Source organism: Lontra canadensis, unplaced genomic scaffold, assembly GCF_010015895.1.
Source record: "Lontra canadensis isolate GAN:19392208 unplaced genomic scaffold, GSC_riverotter_1.0 scaffold41, whole genome shotgun sequence".
Taxonomy (NCBI): domain Eukaryota; kingdom Metazoa; phylum Chordata; class Mammalia; order Carnivora; family Mustelidae; genus Lontra; species Lontra canadensis.
Window position 1 is genome coordinate 7,201,401 of NW_022631035.1, and position 15,022 is coordinate 7,216,422.

A 15,022-nucleotide genomic window follows, 5' to 3' on the forward strand; every position below is an offset into this window, starting at 1 on the left:
GACAGTGTGTGGTGGAGGGGGTTCTCTGCTTCTGGGGTTTTTGCCCACTTGAAGCAAGAGCCTCTTTAGCTCAGTGTCCTGGTGCCTTTGGTCCCTTCCCTGGCCCGTGTTCCTCCCTGTACCCCCATGTTCCCAGTATCCCCCACCATCTCTAGTGCACATACATTAATGAATTAAAGAGAAAGTCTCACTGAGAGGATGGCAGGGTCAGCCCTCCAGAGGCCCCCCTCCCGGGGCTGGCACACAGAGGGTGGGTGGGCAGCTGGGGAAGAAAGCAGGAAGTTTGGGGGTCCCAGTAGGGGTGCACTCTCTGTATCTCCCTCCCCAAAGTCGGAGGTATCTTGGGGAGGGGAACCCCGACGAGACCTAGAGGGTGTGACATCCGGCCTTGAGAAGAGGATGTGGGGTTCAGAGACCTTTCTCTGCAGAAGGACAAGGAGCGAGAATGGGTGAGCTGGATCAGTGGCTGTGACCTTGACTCACTCCCACCTGCTAGAGACCTACTGCCCCAGGGTCCTGGGCACCTGAGAGGCCTTGGCATGGGAACCTGGGCTCTGACTCTGGCTGTTCCCCCGATGTGCTCCGAGCCTCACGTGAGCCATTTCCCCCCTGGTGAGTCTCTGTTGTCTACCTGTGAGATGAGGGTTAGATGGTATCTGAGATGGTTCTTGGCGTGATTCTTGGCATGGTGTGACATGGTAATTCTGGGACTGTAGGTGTCTCCGTCCATCCATGCATACATCATCTATCCACCTTTCTATCTCTCCATCCATCCATCCACTTACCCACTCATCGGACCATCCACATACCCATCCCTCTGTCCATCAGTTGATCCAAGCATGCATACATCGTCCATACACCTCTCCATCTGTCCATCCATCCATCCATCCATCCATCCATTATCCACCCTCTGCCCATCCATGTATCCATCCATCCATCCATTTGTCCATCTGTCTGTCCATCCGTCCGTCCATCCCTCTGTCCGTCCTTCTCTCCACCCTCCCTCCCTCCATCCAGTAGAGAAGCACCTGCTCCATTCCAGATCCCGTTGCAGACTCTGGCGATGACACGGTGACGGGTGAAGAGAGGAAGCTAAGGGAACACACAGGACAGACCCCAGGCCACCCGCTGGGGAGGGGCAGGAGAGGCTTTGAAGGAGGTCAGCAAATCTTCAGCCTGAAGGGTGAGGGTGCCAGGCAGCCTCCAAGTGTGTTGTGTGGATTTAAAGGAGTTCAGGGAGAGCAAAAAAAAGTGGAGTGCCTCTCTGTTAAGAGCAAGTGACCATCATCACGGGACAGACCTTTTGCATCTCCCAGTCTCCAGATGCCCTGACCTCCTGCTGCATTGAAGGACCTGGACCTCCCATTCTCCAAACACATCTCATGCATATCTCACCTTTGCTCACCTTTCCATTCCTCTTGAAGATGGTGCTAAAGTGTGATTTCCTCCATGGAGCTTTCCTTGTGTCCCCTGGAGGGTTCTCTGCACCTGCAGCTTCAAAGCACTGCCTGAGGCCTGGGCCATGGCAAGCAGGTGGCCCATGGTGATCCCGTGGGTCCCAGGAGTGGCCTCACCCAGGAGGCGCCCAGTCCGTGCTTGCTGAAGGCCAGTGCCCGGAGTCCAGAGGATGCCTCCTTCCCCTCGTGCCCTGGGGCTCTTGGAGGATGGGCCTGTGTCCTGGACCCTCAGTTTCTAATGGAAGCTGGCGGGAAGGTGGCAGGAGGCCGGCTGACCCTATCTCTAGCCTCTGCCCATGCAGAGGGCAGGGGAGCGGACCGAGTATGGCCCTTCCCGTCAGCCTGAACCAGTGGCTCTTTCTGGGGTCAGGTGCACGGCTGCTTCTGCAGATGTGCCTCCCAGCCCATATCATCTTCTGTGATAGTAACTCTTACATGGAAGGGGGGGGAAAGGTTTGGGGAACCTGCTCCTCACCTCTGCAGGGCGGTTCTCTGTGTTGTGGGGGCAGAGAGCGAGAATCTGACTGACTGCTGCTGACCCTGGGCTCTGGTTTTACACTCCAGGGCCAGGGGGTAGGGTGGGGAATGGACTGTGTGGGAAATCTGTCCTGGGAATGGGAATCCTTTGCCAACTGTTTGGTGTCTGCTGACCCCTACGCCCCACCAGCAGCCTCCTCTAGGGACACAGAAAGGACACGTCCCCCCAGTACCATACCCAAGAGGGAAGGTGAGAGCTGGCTCAGGCCAGGCAACATCACTGCCCTTGACCCCAAGCTTGCTTCCTACTGTATCCCCTCCCTGTACATCCCTTGGAGTCCCAAGTCCTAAACAGGAGGACAGGAAAAAGAATGCAGGGACTCCTTCCTCGCCAGTGCCCTCAGTGAACTGCTTAAACTTACTCATAAAATTACAGAAGCAATGAAAACTTCTAGGAAGGATCGCCAGGTCCCTCCTCATTTGCAGACAAGGAGGCTAAGCCCTAGAAAGGGGACGTGCCTGTCCCATCCTGAGACATGTGGCCCGCCACCCAGAGCTCACGCCGGCCCCATCGCACTTGTAGGCTGTGGACCCTGGGGCTGTGTGCCCTCTGGGGGGCTCAGAGCAAGTGTGGAGTCTAATGAGTGGCATGACTTCTGGGCATGTGTGGGAGTGCAGTCGTCCCCAGGGTCCTCCTGCGGTCATAGGCAATTTCCCACCAAGGTAATGAGGCTTCAGAGTCCCTCACCTGCATGCCCCCCACCACACCGAGGCTTCTATACATAATTTTATTTGATATTTTATATCCTAAAGAGAATCACCAAATCATGGTTCTGCAAGCCTCAGGCTCCTTGCAGGCTTGGGGATGGAGACCCAGAGTCCAGAGACCCAGAGCCCCGACCCCTCCACCGTCAGGGGGGCTCAGTCTCCCGGATGCTGAGAATCCAGACATACACCCTCCCAACTGTCTGGCACTTCACGGTTTGCAAGGAGCTTCACCGTCTCACGACGCCCCCTAAAAGAGATGCACTTGTCATAATTTAGTCACAGACGCTCAGAGAGGCTGGGGGCTGTCCTAAGGGCACCTGGTAAGCACAGACCAGGACTTAACACCCCAGATCTTAGACTCCAAGGCGGTGAGTGTGAACCAGCCAGCAGCGTGCCACACCTGCTAAGCTCGTGGTCAGGGTTCGCTCAGGTCCTTCCCGTGCCATCCACAAAGTGGAAACTGTCCACACCTCTGTGTCCACTCTGCCAGCAGGACAGCTGGTGTCTCTGGGAGGGTCACAGAGCCCTGGGAAGTGGCCTCTGCACATGTTGCGGCCCACCCCTCCAGATCCCCTTCCCTGGCACCCCCGGACCCCCAGCCCTCCGGCCAGTCCCCAGCCAGTGCTGCCCTCCCGGCAGCTCTGAGGTGCCCACACCACCTGGGCTGGGAGCAGAGGGTTCCCACAGTGAGGGCTGGGCAGCAGCTCGCAGGGCACCTGGAGGGTGTCCATTGACAACTCACTCAGCCGGCACGGCACAGCACTGCTGTGTACCGGGGTTGTGCGGTGGGGGGCTGGGGCGTGAACTGGCAGCCAGAGTTTGGCCCCTCCAGCTGGGGCTGGGGCAGGGGCTCGGAGGGATGACCCTGCCCCCTACACTGGCCTTACGTGCTCGTCCCCTACCTCCCAGACCGGGCTTGACTTGAGGGTTAGGTGAAGTCCCACGGAGCGGAGGGGTGCAGGGAAGGAGCCCGGCCTGGGGCCGGAGTCTGGGACTCTGCTACCAGGGATGAGTGTCTTCAAGCAGAACCTTGGCAGCTCGTGGCCCTGTTCTCGTCTCTAGCGTGGGCGCTGTACTAAATGTCATACCTAGGGTCACATTCCGTGAGGGACTTCAGAGACGTTATCTAAGGTAGAGCGCCACGAACCCTACAGCCGTTTCTTCCCTATGGCAGGAGGGGTGGGAGTTAGACACAAAGAAGTGGGTTCATTTGGTTTGTGGTGTGCTTGCCTGTGTGTGTGTGTGTGTGTGTGTGTGCACGCACACGTGTGTGTCAAATGTTCCTTCCCACCGGTCTTTAAAGATTTCACCGAACCAGACCACCCTTGCTGAGGGACCTTCTGTAGATACCTAAGGTCATGGAAACCATCCGCTCATCCTAAACGGAGATGTCTGAGAAATTGTCACAGTCTGTAGGAGCCTAAGGAGACATGACCACCAAGCATAGTGTGGCGTCCTAGACGGGATCCTGGAACAGGAAGAGGATGTGCGGAAAACCCTGGAAAAGAACTTTAGTAGATTATGTAGATGACATTATGGAGTGTTGGTCCTTAGTTTCGACAGTCGTACCCTGGTGATGCAAGGTGTGAGCCCTGGGGGCGGCTGGGTGTGGCCTCAGTGGGAACCCTCTTTGTAAATCTGGACCTATCCCAAAATAAGAGGTCCTTCAGCACCACTGCCCCCTAATGCTCGCTTCTACTGGGACCGAGCGAGAGGTCTCTCCATTTCCGGTCTCAGATTTGTATCTAACTTGAACCTGTGCGCGCCCCAGACACAGTGATGTTCCCCTGGACCTTGCCTCTGTGTCTCTCTGATTCCTGACTGTGTAGCGAGGCTGCTGGGAGTGCGGGAGGCAAGACGGCCTGGTAGCTGGGAGCGGGGGCCCTGGCTGCACCCCATTTCGGCAGCTGCTCACCAGGGGTCTTGCTGACCGAACCACCTGACCTCTGTGAGCCCCAGGTTCATCTGAGCCTCAGCTCTGTGTGGGAAACTGAGAAGCCCCGGAAGGGGCCCGGCCTGTCATAGGTGTGTGTTGGATGGAGACTGTGGGTCTCCCCTTATGCACATGTCCACTTGTGTGCCCAGGGCCATGTCTGTGTCATCCCCCCAAGGCCTGCCCACCAGAGGGGTTCCTGAAGGGCTTGGTCAGAGTTCAATGGCGGCTACAGGCAGCCCAGCCCGGTGCCGGAGAAGTGGCCTTGAAACGCCTGCCCTTGCTGTAATTCAACAAGCTGGGGTGCTTCTGGGCACTTGCCTCCTGCCCTGGCCCCTCCTTCCACCCTTCCATCCTTCAGTGGAATGATTCACCCATCTGTCCACCCATTCATCCGTCTATTGGTTCATCCATCTCCATCTGTCTGTCCATCCTTCCATCCATCGTCCATCCATTCTTCCATCTATCCATCTGTCCATCCATCCATCCATCTATGGTTTTATCCATCCATCCATCTATCCATCCATCTGTCCTTTTTGTTCATCCCTCCGTCCATCCATCTATCCAGCCATCCAGCCATCCAGCCATCTATCTGTCTATCCTTCCATCTGTCCATCCATCACTGCTTTGTTCACTGGGCACCTTCTCTGTGCCAGACCACAGAAAGAGGTTCTGGTTTTACTCCAAGGGCAGCAGGAGCTGTGGGAAGGCGGGGTTTTTGAAAAAAAAAAAAAAATTCTTGTGGAGTAAAAATACACATAACATAAAATTTACTACTTTTATCCTTTTTTCCCCCCAAATGGAGTAGAATCACCATACGTTATTGTATTAGTTCTGGGTGTACAGCACAGTGATTGCACAGTTACACCCCGTACAGAAGCTTGCCACGGGAAGGGTAGTCTCCATTTCAACCACTTGTTACGTGGCCACGTCAGAGGCATTGAGCCCACTCTCGCTGACCTGGCACTGTTCCCCCCGTCACCCCCAGAGCCTTTCTCTTCTTCCCCAGCCGAAACTCCGTCCCCATCAACCCTAGCTCCCCGTTCCCTGCCCCACAGCCCGGGCGTCCATCGCTGTCCTCTCCGTCTGCACGGTGTGACGGCTGTAGCCACCTCGTGTGAGCAGACCCACGCGGCTCTTGTGTTTCTGGGAAGGGCTTATTTCACGGAACGTGATGTCCTCAAGCTAGCAGGTGTCCATTCCTTCCTTTTAGGGGCTGAATGATATCCCATCATATGGACAGATGACATTTTCTTTATCCACTCACCCATCGATGAGCATTTTGGATCTCCGGCAGCTCTCCGCTGCTGGGATTGTGGGTGTGCTCACACCTCCGAGTTCCTGCCTTCGGCTCTGGAGCACACGCCCAGACGTGGAGCTGTGGGGCGGTGGGGGGATTGAGATGGTGGGAAACAGGGGAGTGGACTGGGCTCAGAGTTCATTGGAGGAATCGGGTTGAGGACAGACTATGCTCCCGGAACTCCTAGGAGTTTCCTGGGGCTTCCAGATCATAGTACCGGGAACTGTGTGACCCAAAACAACAGAACTTTCTAGTGTCATGGTTTGGAAAGCCGCAAGTCTGAATTCACGGTGTCAGCAGGGCCGTTGTCCCCCAAGACCTGGATAGACTCCTGTCTCACCTCCTCCATGCTGCTGGGCAGCCCTTGGAGGTCCTTGGCTCACGGCTGCCCACCGCCCCCGCCCCGCCAGCCCCAGACTCTGCCTCTGAAGTCACGTGGCCTCCAACCCATGTGTCTGGGTCCACATTCCCCTCTTCTTGTAAGGGCACCTGGGTGAGGACCTGCCCGGATGATCTCATTTTAATTTGTTTACATCTGTAGAAGCCCCATTTCCAAATAAGGTCACAGTCGTAGGTACTGGGGTGGGCCTTGAGGCTCTCTGTCTCCTGGAGACACAGTTCCACCCCTAACAGGACTCTTACTCCCACCCAGGCAAAAGGCTTTGTAACCCTAGGGCCGTGACCTGAGGGCCCAGCTGTGCCTTTTCTGCCCCCTGCAGCTAGCGCCCACCAGGTCCCCAGCTTCTGCCACCCCCCCCTCCCCAGACGGACGGCATCCCCAGCACCCCCTCCCCGAGTGGGCCGTGCTCAGCAGAGCCAGGTTGATCTAAGGCAGGCGGGCAGGCCAAGTGTTTAATCTCCCTTCCTTCCCGCTGACCCTGCCTGGCCCTGAGGGGCTGCTTTCCTTAGACTTCACTTCCGTTTGATGACAAACGAGTGATTTCTCATTCTCCCATTTACGGTTGTTTTTCCTCCGTAAGAGGCCTGCTCGGCCTGTCCAGTGAGTGATGGCCAGACAAATTTCAAGCGACAAGGAAATGTCCCCGAGGCTTCTCCTTAGTTCTTGGGGGAGATTTGGAGGGGAAGGGGCAGAAGTGGCCTCCTCTCTCCTCTTTGGGGCTGAGGAGGAAGTGAGGCAGGGAAGCATGGATGGTGTTCAGGATGGTGGAGGCCGCCCCACCTGTCCTCTCTCTGGCCTTCTCCTGAGGTCACCAGCCCCTTTCTTCTTGGAGGGGATCGCTTTGCTCCAGAGAGCACACCCCGGGTGTGCGGCGAGACCAGAGGTTATAGCAACGACGAGGAGGCCTCCAGAGCATGTCAGGGTTGGAGGTGCGGGGAAGGGGGTGGCCCAGAGGCCCAGCGTCTAGCCCACTGTGCTTCTTCTGGTTGGTTCCCCCATCAGGGAAGTGGGGACACCATGACCAAAGTTCCCCCCACAACCCCAGTCGTTTATATTTGAGAAGAGGTGGCCCCAGTGGGGGGCCTGGCTGTTCCTGAGCTTGACCTTGTTTGACTTTATTCATTAGGAGGCCAGCAGGTGGTTCCTTGGGCTACACTCTTCTCACGTGTCACCAGTGCACGTTGACTTACGTATTTACTGAGAAAGCTATCCTTGCACATTTTAGAACCAGAATCCTGGTTTGAGGCCCCAAGGCCCCAGCATCACAGGACTAGTTTCTGGCAGAAGGCCCTCAGTGATCCCTTTCAAAAGGGGGCAGAGAGACAAAGGGAGAAAGTGTGGTGGGAGGTGTCAGCAAAGGAGAAACGCAGGGAGCCTGGTACGGGGGCTGCCCACTCGGGAGCTGGACTGCCGGTGATTAGCATGACTTCAGGAAGCTGCTTCTCCGATCTGTGCCTGAGTTTCTCTAACTATAAAAGGCACGGTCATGGCACCCACTTGGGACGTGTGTGCTGCACCCCCAGTGCTCACTGACCCCTTCCTGCCAGGCCCAGCATCCAGGGTGTCACGAATCTCATCACCCAGGTATCAGCTGGTTGTCCTCAGGCCACCATATCTGCCTCAGCATCCCTCACCGCTGGGGTGGGAATAAGCCACGCGCCTGTAGGGTTCAGTGGGGCTGAGCTCACGCAGCAGCAGGTACCTCTGCTGAGCAGGGAGGGGGCAGGCCAGGCCCGCATCTCTATTCCCTTCTCTGCAGCCAGGGGCACGTTCATAAATGGGGATGCTGGGTTTTTCTCCTCCATGGTCATTTGTACTCGTAAGAATGGGTTTAGGTGCTTCCTGGCAAACAGTAGAGAGGGGCAGAGGGAATTTAAGGAGGGAAACTGCATCAGTGCACCAGGGAAAGATGCCATAGGGTTGGCACATTGAGAAGGGCTCTACCCGGGTTTAGAGACCTTTTCCCCTCCCTTGGTGAGTTTCTCTGTCTTCCTTCGCCCTCCGTGGGCACGAGCCCCCTGCCTAGGCCTTGGTCACTAGAGGAAAAGACCCTTCTCCCCCCAGAAACAAACCTCCCTTTCTCTGCCAGCCCCCACCCTCTAGGCCCCATGGCCACCCTCTCTGCCCCTTCTACCACCCCCACCCCCACCCCACCCCGCCTCCTGCTCTCCATTATCAGATCTGGAGCCGATAAAAAGGAGTCCTTCCGAGTGGGGTCAGTAGATCCAAGATAAAAGCATGGGGGCTGGGGAACAAAGTGGAGAAAGAATGGGAGGCACAGGAGGCAGTGGTTGGGGCAGGAGGAGGGGAGCCGCGGAGTTCTGAAGGCCCCAAAGCGAAATCATGGACAGATTGAAAATCTGCTTTGATGGCCTCTCCGTTTATCTCCCTCGTTAACAGGCAGGTCCATTTGGCAGGGGTGATGGGAGCGGGGCGGGAGGCTGGCCGCGTTTCAGTTTGATTTCTCGGGGCTTACAATCCGTCGTCTCTTTGCATGAAAAGGGATTAATATCTGGAGCTGAGCATTAACTGAACATCCAGACACAAGCGCGTGTTCACACACACATGCACAGGCCTTGCTCTCCCGGGCTGCCCGCTCAGGCAGGCACCCATCCAAGGTCCAGCCCCTATCTGCAAAGCCTCAGGGGCACCCCCAGATTGCCCTCCTGCCCCCACCCCAGCTGCCCTCCAAGCTCTCTGGAGGCCTCCCTATCCCCATTATGTAAATAAAGTCCGGGGCAGGCTTGATCCCTTTGGGAGGGATTAGAGTGTCAGGAAGGGGGAGGTAGGGACCAGGACGAGCAGGGGGCTAGGCACTGTCACCTATAGGCTGTTCATCATCTTCCAACATCAAAGAGGCCCCAGCAGCCCCTGGCCACCTGCCCCCAGCGAGGGCAGGGGTAGGAGCTGGGAACTAGTGTTGTACCCCTGAGTTTGCTCCTGGAGGGGACACCCCTATAGGTCTTGGGTGGGAGGAAGCAGAGAAGAGGTGGTGAGTGACTCCGTGACCCCTCATTAGTTTGGAGGGGGGTGTCTGTCTCTCTGGGGCCTCCCTAGGCCATTCTCCCCTTGTCTGAACAGACATCACATCTGGCCCTAGTTCAGAGGGTGGGGGTGCCCAGGTGGCACACAGCACCTAGGAGGGCTTGGGGGGCATGGAGGGGAAGGTGGGAGGTGGGACCTCTACTCCCAAGGCCTGTGATTGTCTCTTAATTAGACTGGGGTGTGGAAGGCAAACACAAAATCAAGTCCTAGCCTTTCCTGGGCTTAGAGAATGGTCTCTGAGTCCTCCCCGGCCTGTGCTTCTGAAAGCACAGTCCCTGGACCAGTGGGAACTTGTCAGAAATGCAGATTCTCTTGCTGAATCAGGCACTCTGGAGATGGGGCTCCACATATCATTTTCTTTTCCTTTTTTTTTTTTTAAGATTTTATTTATTTATTTGAGAGAGGGAGAGAGAATGAGAGCGAGTGAGCATGAGTAGGGAAGGTCAGAGGGAGAACCAGACCCGTTGCTGAGCAGGGAGCTCCATGCGGGACTCCAGGATCACATCGGAGCCGAAGGCAGACGCTCAAGCAGCCTTGTGTGTCAGGACTCATTAGCCCAGACCAGGTTCCAGAACAGCCCCCACCAGACAAACCCACCGACAGATTTCTGCTATGGGGTCCTGCTTCGGTTACGTGCAGGTGGTGGCGGGCCAGAGCTGGGGCTCATCACTGCCTCTCTTCCCAGTCGCTGTTCAGGGTGTCCCATCACGAGCTTGCAGTTGGCTGTGCTGGAAGTGTTTAGAGCATGGAAATTTGGCAAACCCGACAGATCGGGGCCTTTCTCTTTTTCCTGGTGCTCAAGGGACGGCAGGGGAAGAAGGAAACAGAAGGAAACGGTCTGCTGTCTCCCGGAGGCAGCCAGGCCGGAGAAGGCCCCCAGCTGCCCCTCACTCCGGTTGTCTCCGCAACCAGGCACCATGCTAAAAAGAGGAAACCGTCGTCTTTGTCCTTATAGAGCCCCCCGTGTGCGAGGCGTTGACAGCCCCATTTTACAGATGGGTAGAGAAGCTCAGGGAAGTCATGCTGCATACCTTAACCCACACAGTAAGAAAGTGGCAGAGGGTCTCCCAGAACCCTCTCTCCAGGGAGGCACTCTGACGCCTCGCACACCAGTAAGAGCAAGCCCAGATGTCTGTGACCCGCTGGTGATGGTTTTGAGTTGAGGTGACCCATGGTTCCCTGGTCAGGGCTACAAGGGTTGGCAGCATCTTTGGGGATGTCACGAGGAGACAGGTAGAGATGAGGTCCCACTCTCCCCCCACCCCAGCCCCCAGGCTGTCCTGTACCCCAGCTCCTCACAACAGGGCCTGGAGACCCTGCCTCTTGGAGGCTCGTGGGCCCCCGGGCCCGCAGCCAGCTGATCGCATGCGGCAGCCGCCCCCAGGGAGGCCCAGAGGACGCAAAGGAGTTGGGCAGCTGGCCCTGTGGCCCCACAGCCCCGGGGAGAACAGAACTTTGGGGAATCGCAGCTTCTCTCTCTGAGATGAGAAAAAGGGAGGTCAGGGCCCAGGCTCTCCGCTGCCGGCTGTCATGCAAATGGGTGGTTTCCACTGAGCCTGCCCACGGGCCACGGAGATTTCTATCCCATGCAATCACACCTCTTCAGCCCGAAGCAGGGAGCCAGCGCCAAGTCCCCTTCCCTGCACCCCCCTGCCTCCCCCTGCCCTGCCTTCTGCCTCTCCCTGGGCTTCTCTTTCTGCCCCTGGCTTTGTGACTTCATCTTGCCTGTCTGTCCTCCCCACACCCCGCTCTGCCCCCATACCCCTGACCCAGGACCCCAAAGGTCTTGCTGGGGTCCCGTCTCCGGAAACCCCGCCCTCCGGACCCCGCCCCACCCAGTGCCATCCCCACTGAGTGGCGGGCAGCTTCCGGTCCCGCCCTCCTTCCAACCCCAACCACAGGCCTGGTCCCACCAATACTTGGGTCCTCCCTCAGGCACCAGCTCGGTGAGAATTCACGGAGTCTTGACCCTGAGCTCTGCACCCCGCCATGCTGGGACACCGAATCAAAGGGCAGGTATCCCCAGGCCCTCTGGGGCTCCGGGGAAGAGCGGGAGGGAGGAGGAAGAGGAGGAGGTGGCAGAGGAGGAGGGGAGGGGCGGGGGAGGAGCCGGAGCTGGAGGAGCAGAATGGCACCTTGGCTCCTGGCTCCGAGCGGAGGTGCAGATGTTACCAGATCGCTGCGCTCCTCCGGCTGCCGTGTTGTGTTTGGAAAGTGATGAATTTCAGCACCAGCTAATTAGTCTCTAATTAGCAAGTGGAGTGTAAACAATCACAACAGATGGGGGAGAAAAGGCATTAGCAATAATGACCCTTCTTCTGGGGGTGCAGTCTCGGAGAGGCCCTTCCTGGAAGGTGCTGGAGGGCAGGCTGGAGGCGGGGCTGGGCCGTTCCTGCCGCTGACAGGTGCCCAGGGATGCGAGGGGCCCGTGGAGGAGGTGCCGGTTGGTGTCGGTGGTGGAGGGCAGGCCTGTGGGCCTGATGCATCTGGAGCTGGGGAAGCCCATGGAGCAGCACAGAGCACCCTGGGACGTGAGCTTGTGAGCGGACGGACTCCTGTGGTTATGACGATGGTTGAGAATGCTGATTCCAAGCTGGGTGTGGCCCCTAGAGGCTTGTGTCCAGGGCCTTGGGGTTTCCTAGACCTTTTGCACTCTTGCCGGGGACACAGACCTGTGTTGCTGGCCACTGCCCAGGGACCAGACAGACTGCTAGGAGATGTGCTTGCCTGCTCTGGGGATGTCATCCTTCCGGGCTCGGCAGCCTGCCTCTGGAGCTGGGCCAAGCCACCGTGCCAATGTGCCCAAGTCGGCCGTGGGGGCCCAGAGCGTGCCCTGGCTCCACACCCACGTGGGTGCCGGGGACACCGGGCCAGGAAAGTTGAGGAACTGGGCCGGGATGTGGTGGCTGGCACAGCCCCGTCAGCACTGCCAATAGAAGGGGACACTGAAGGAGTCACTGATCTGTGCCTTGCTCAGTGGAGTGCCGCTCTGCCTGCATCCGGTGTGGACATCAGTGTCACCCCAAGGGCTGGGGGGTGTGGCTCAGGCTCAGAGAGGTGACAGCAAAGTGGGACATCCAGGGAGATGGCAAGAAGGACCAATGCAGAATCTGAAAGGGGAGAGAGTGCCCTTTGTTTATTCTCCTCGTCATTAAATGCCTTCATCAAGGGCCTGTATGGGCAAAGTCTGGTGCTGAAGGCATCGGAGCTAACTGGTCTACCCCTTACCCTTGGGAAGCCAGGGGCTAATGACAGCATCTGACCCCCACCGACCCCACCCCCACCCCAGGCTGTGACGGTCTTCTTCCTCCGTTTCTGGGAAGTGACAGAGCCCAGCCTCAGACCCATCTCTGATGGGACAGGGGAGAGCCCCCAGCCCTCTCTTTCCTCAGGAGAATTGTCCTTTCTGCAGCTGCCATTAGGGGCCTGATTAACAGCCTTGTGTCTCACCAGCCTGGCAGTCGGTGCTGGTGAGAAGGCCAATTTCATTGTCTGGCCACATTATCACAGTCCTGGCAACTTGTTAGCTGAATTGGTCACGTCTGTCCTGGCTCCTGGAGGAAGCCGCATCTCTGCAAAGGGCTGCCTCCTGCTCTGCTGATCAATTCTAGGGGCCGAGAGACAGTGGCAGCCTTTCTTTGTGGCCTGGGCCTCATGCTTGGAGATGTCACTGGGTGCCCCTCAGGCTGGGGCACAGTGCAGTGATACTCCTTCAGCCACCATGTGTTGAGGACTTACAGTGTGGCGGGCACAGGGCAGGCCCTGGAGTATGGACACGGGCAGACGTGGACCCTGTGCGTGTCTAGACCGGCCATTTTGAACCTCAGGAATGCTGCCATTTGAATCAGATCCTTCTTTGTCGTGGAGGCCTTCCTGTGCGGTGTAGAATGTAGGCAGCATCCCTGACCTTGCCCCTCGGGGTACTAAGAGGATACCCCAGCCAGTGTGACAACCAGAAATATCTGTAGACATTACCAAGTGTCCCCTGGGGGTGGGACCCCTGGTTGAGAACTGCTGGTGTAGAGAGACAGATGTGTAACAAGATCATCTTGAGGTCACACAGTGGAGGTAATAACATTGAGCTAGAGACGGGCACCCCCTGGGGGGCTGGGGCAGCGATGCCCCGTGGAGGTGGACGGGGGGAGTCAGACAGCGGGTTAATAGGAGCAAAGACCCAGGGTAAGTCTGTGCGGTTTGGTAGGAAACCACTGCTGAGTTCTTCCATTTAATCGGTATTTCCAGGACACCCACCATGTGTCTGGCATGACAAAAAGGGCCTTGTATTCCGTGTAAAGGAGTATTTTATCCTATTATGCAGTGGGTACCACTGAAGGAATTGAAGCAGGAAGCACATGGTTAGAAATCCCTTTAATTAAGTAGATCACGCTGATGACTGATGGCCAGGAGGCCAATAAGGGCTCGGCGGACGAAATCGAGATCAGCAATGAAAGGAGATGGGATGGGGTGGCTTGCGGCCACAGGGGTGTCTGGGGGACGGGGAGGCAAGGAAATCGAGGATGGCCACCCCTGCTTCCGGCTTGGACCGCCCTAACACTCTACTCACTGCGGAAGCTAGAGCGTTAGAGACCTGAGTTCAGCTTTGGTCATCAGAAACCTGAAGGTCATCAGAAACCTGAAGGTCATCAGAACACAGTGCTTCATTCCGGCAAGGTCTGAGCCACGTGAGCGTCTAAGCAGAAGCTGCTGCAGAAGAAAAAAGTAGACGTTTTCACCAAAAGAGGAAAGGAGGGGAATGGCAGGTCTCAGAACAGAGACCCGGGATCTCCAACATTTCAGAGCCCGAGGAAGAAGAAGAGTGGAGTAAGGAGGCAGGGAAGTCAGACCAAGAAGAAGGCCATGGAAACCCCGGTGTGCAGAGTTTTGGGGAGGGAGCGGCCGGCATGGCCAGACGCCGCAGGCACAACCAGTGAGACTCCGGGGATGCTGAGGAGGAAGAATCTGTGCCCCTGGTCAGAGAAGACAGACAGACCTGCCTTTTCCCATGGGTCGTTGTTAGCCAGAAGCTTTACTGGGAGTCCCCAATACATGTGGTGGTTCCCACTAACACTGGACAAACACGGTTCTGTTCTGATTAACGTGGCGCTATGCCATTTGGTAAGACTGATGGGGAAGGGGTCCAAGGCAGTTAGTTACATGAGAACAGGCCTGTGACACGGAGCGAAAGGCGTGCCGATGGTGGTGCCATTTTTACACCGTTCTTCCCAGCCTACAGTGTACAGTGTAGGCCCCGCCCCTGGCCCGCCCTACAGCCCGTCCCCCAGTTTCCGGGTTATGTGTATTCCCCAGATGCTAGAGACAAGAGTATGGACACCAGAGAGGACACGAGAAGCTGAGCAAAGCATCAAGAAGCTCCTTCCTACCGCTCTTCAAGTGTTGGTCGGAGCTAGAATGGGACACCGGGGAAGGATGGTTCTGCTCCCTCCCTGTCCACCTCTGCACACCAGATAGGAATGGGACCAGTGCTTGTGGCTGCCATAACAAATTAGCACACATTTGTTGGCTTAAAACAACAGAAATGGGGCACCGGGGTGGCTCCGTTGGTTAAGCGACCGCCTTCAGCTCAGGTCATGATCCCGGAGTCCCAGGATCGAGTCCCGCATCAGGCTCCCAGCTCCGCAGGG

The 15,022-nt window shown here is 57.2% G+C and overlaps 1 protein-coding gene across 1 annotated transcript in view; it reads left to right on the top strand.

The window, feature by feature from the left end:
* SDK2 (sidekick cell adhesion molecule 2) overlaps positions 1 to 15,022 on the top strand; it is a 245,342-nt gene that overhangs the window by 82,570 nt on the left and 147,750 nt on the right. The window lies entirely within an intron of this gene.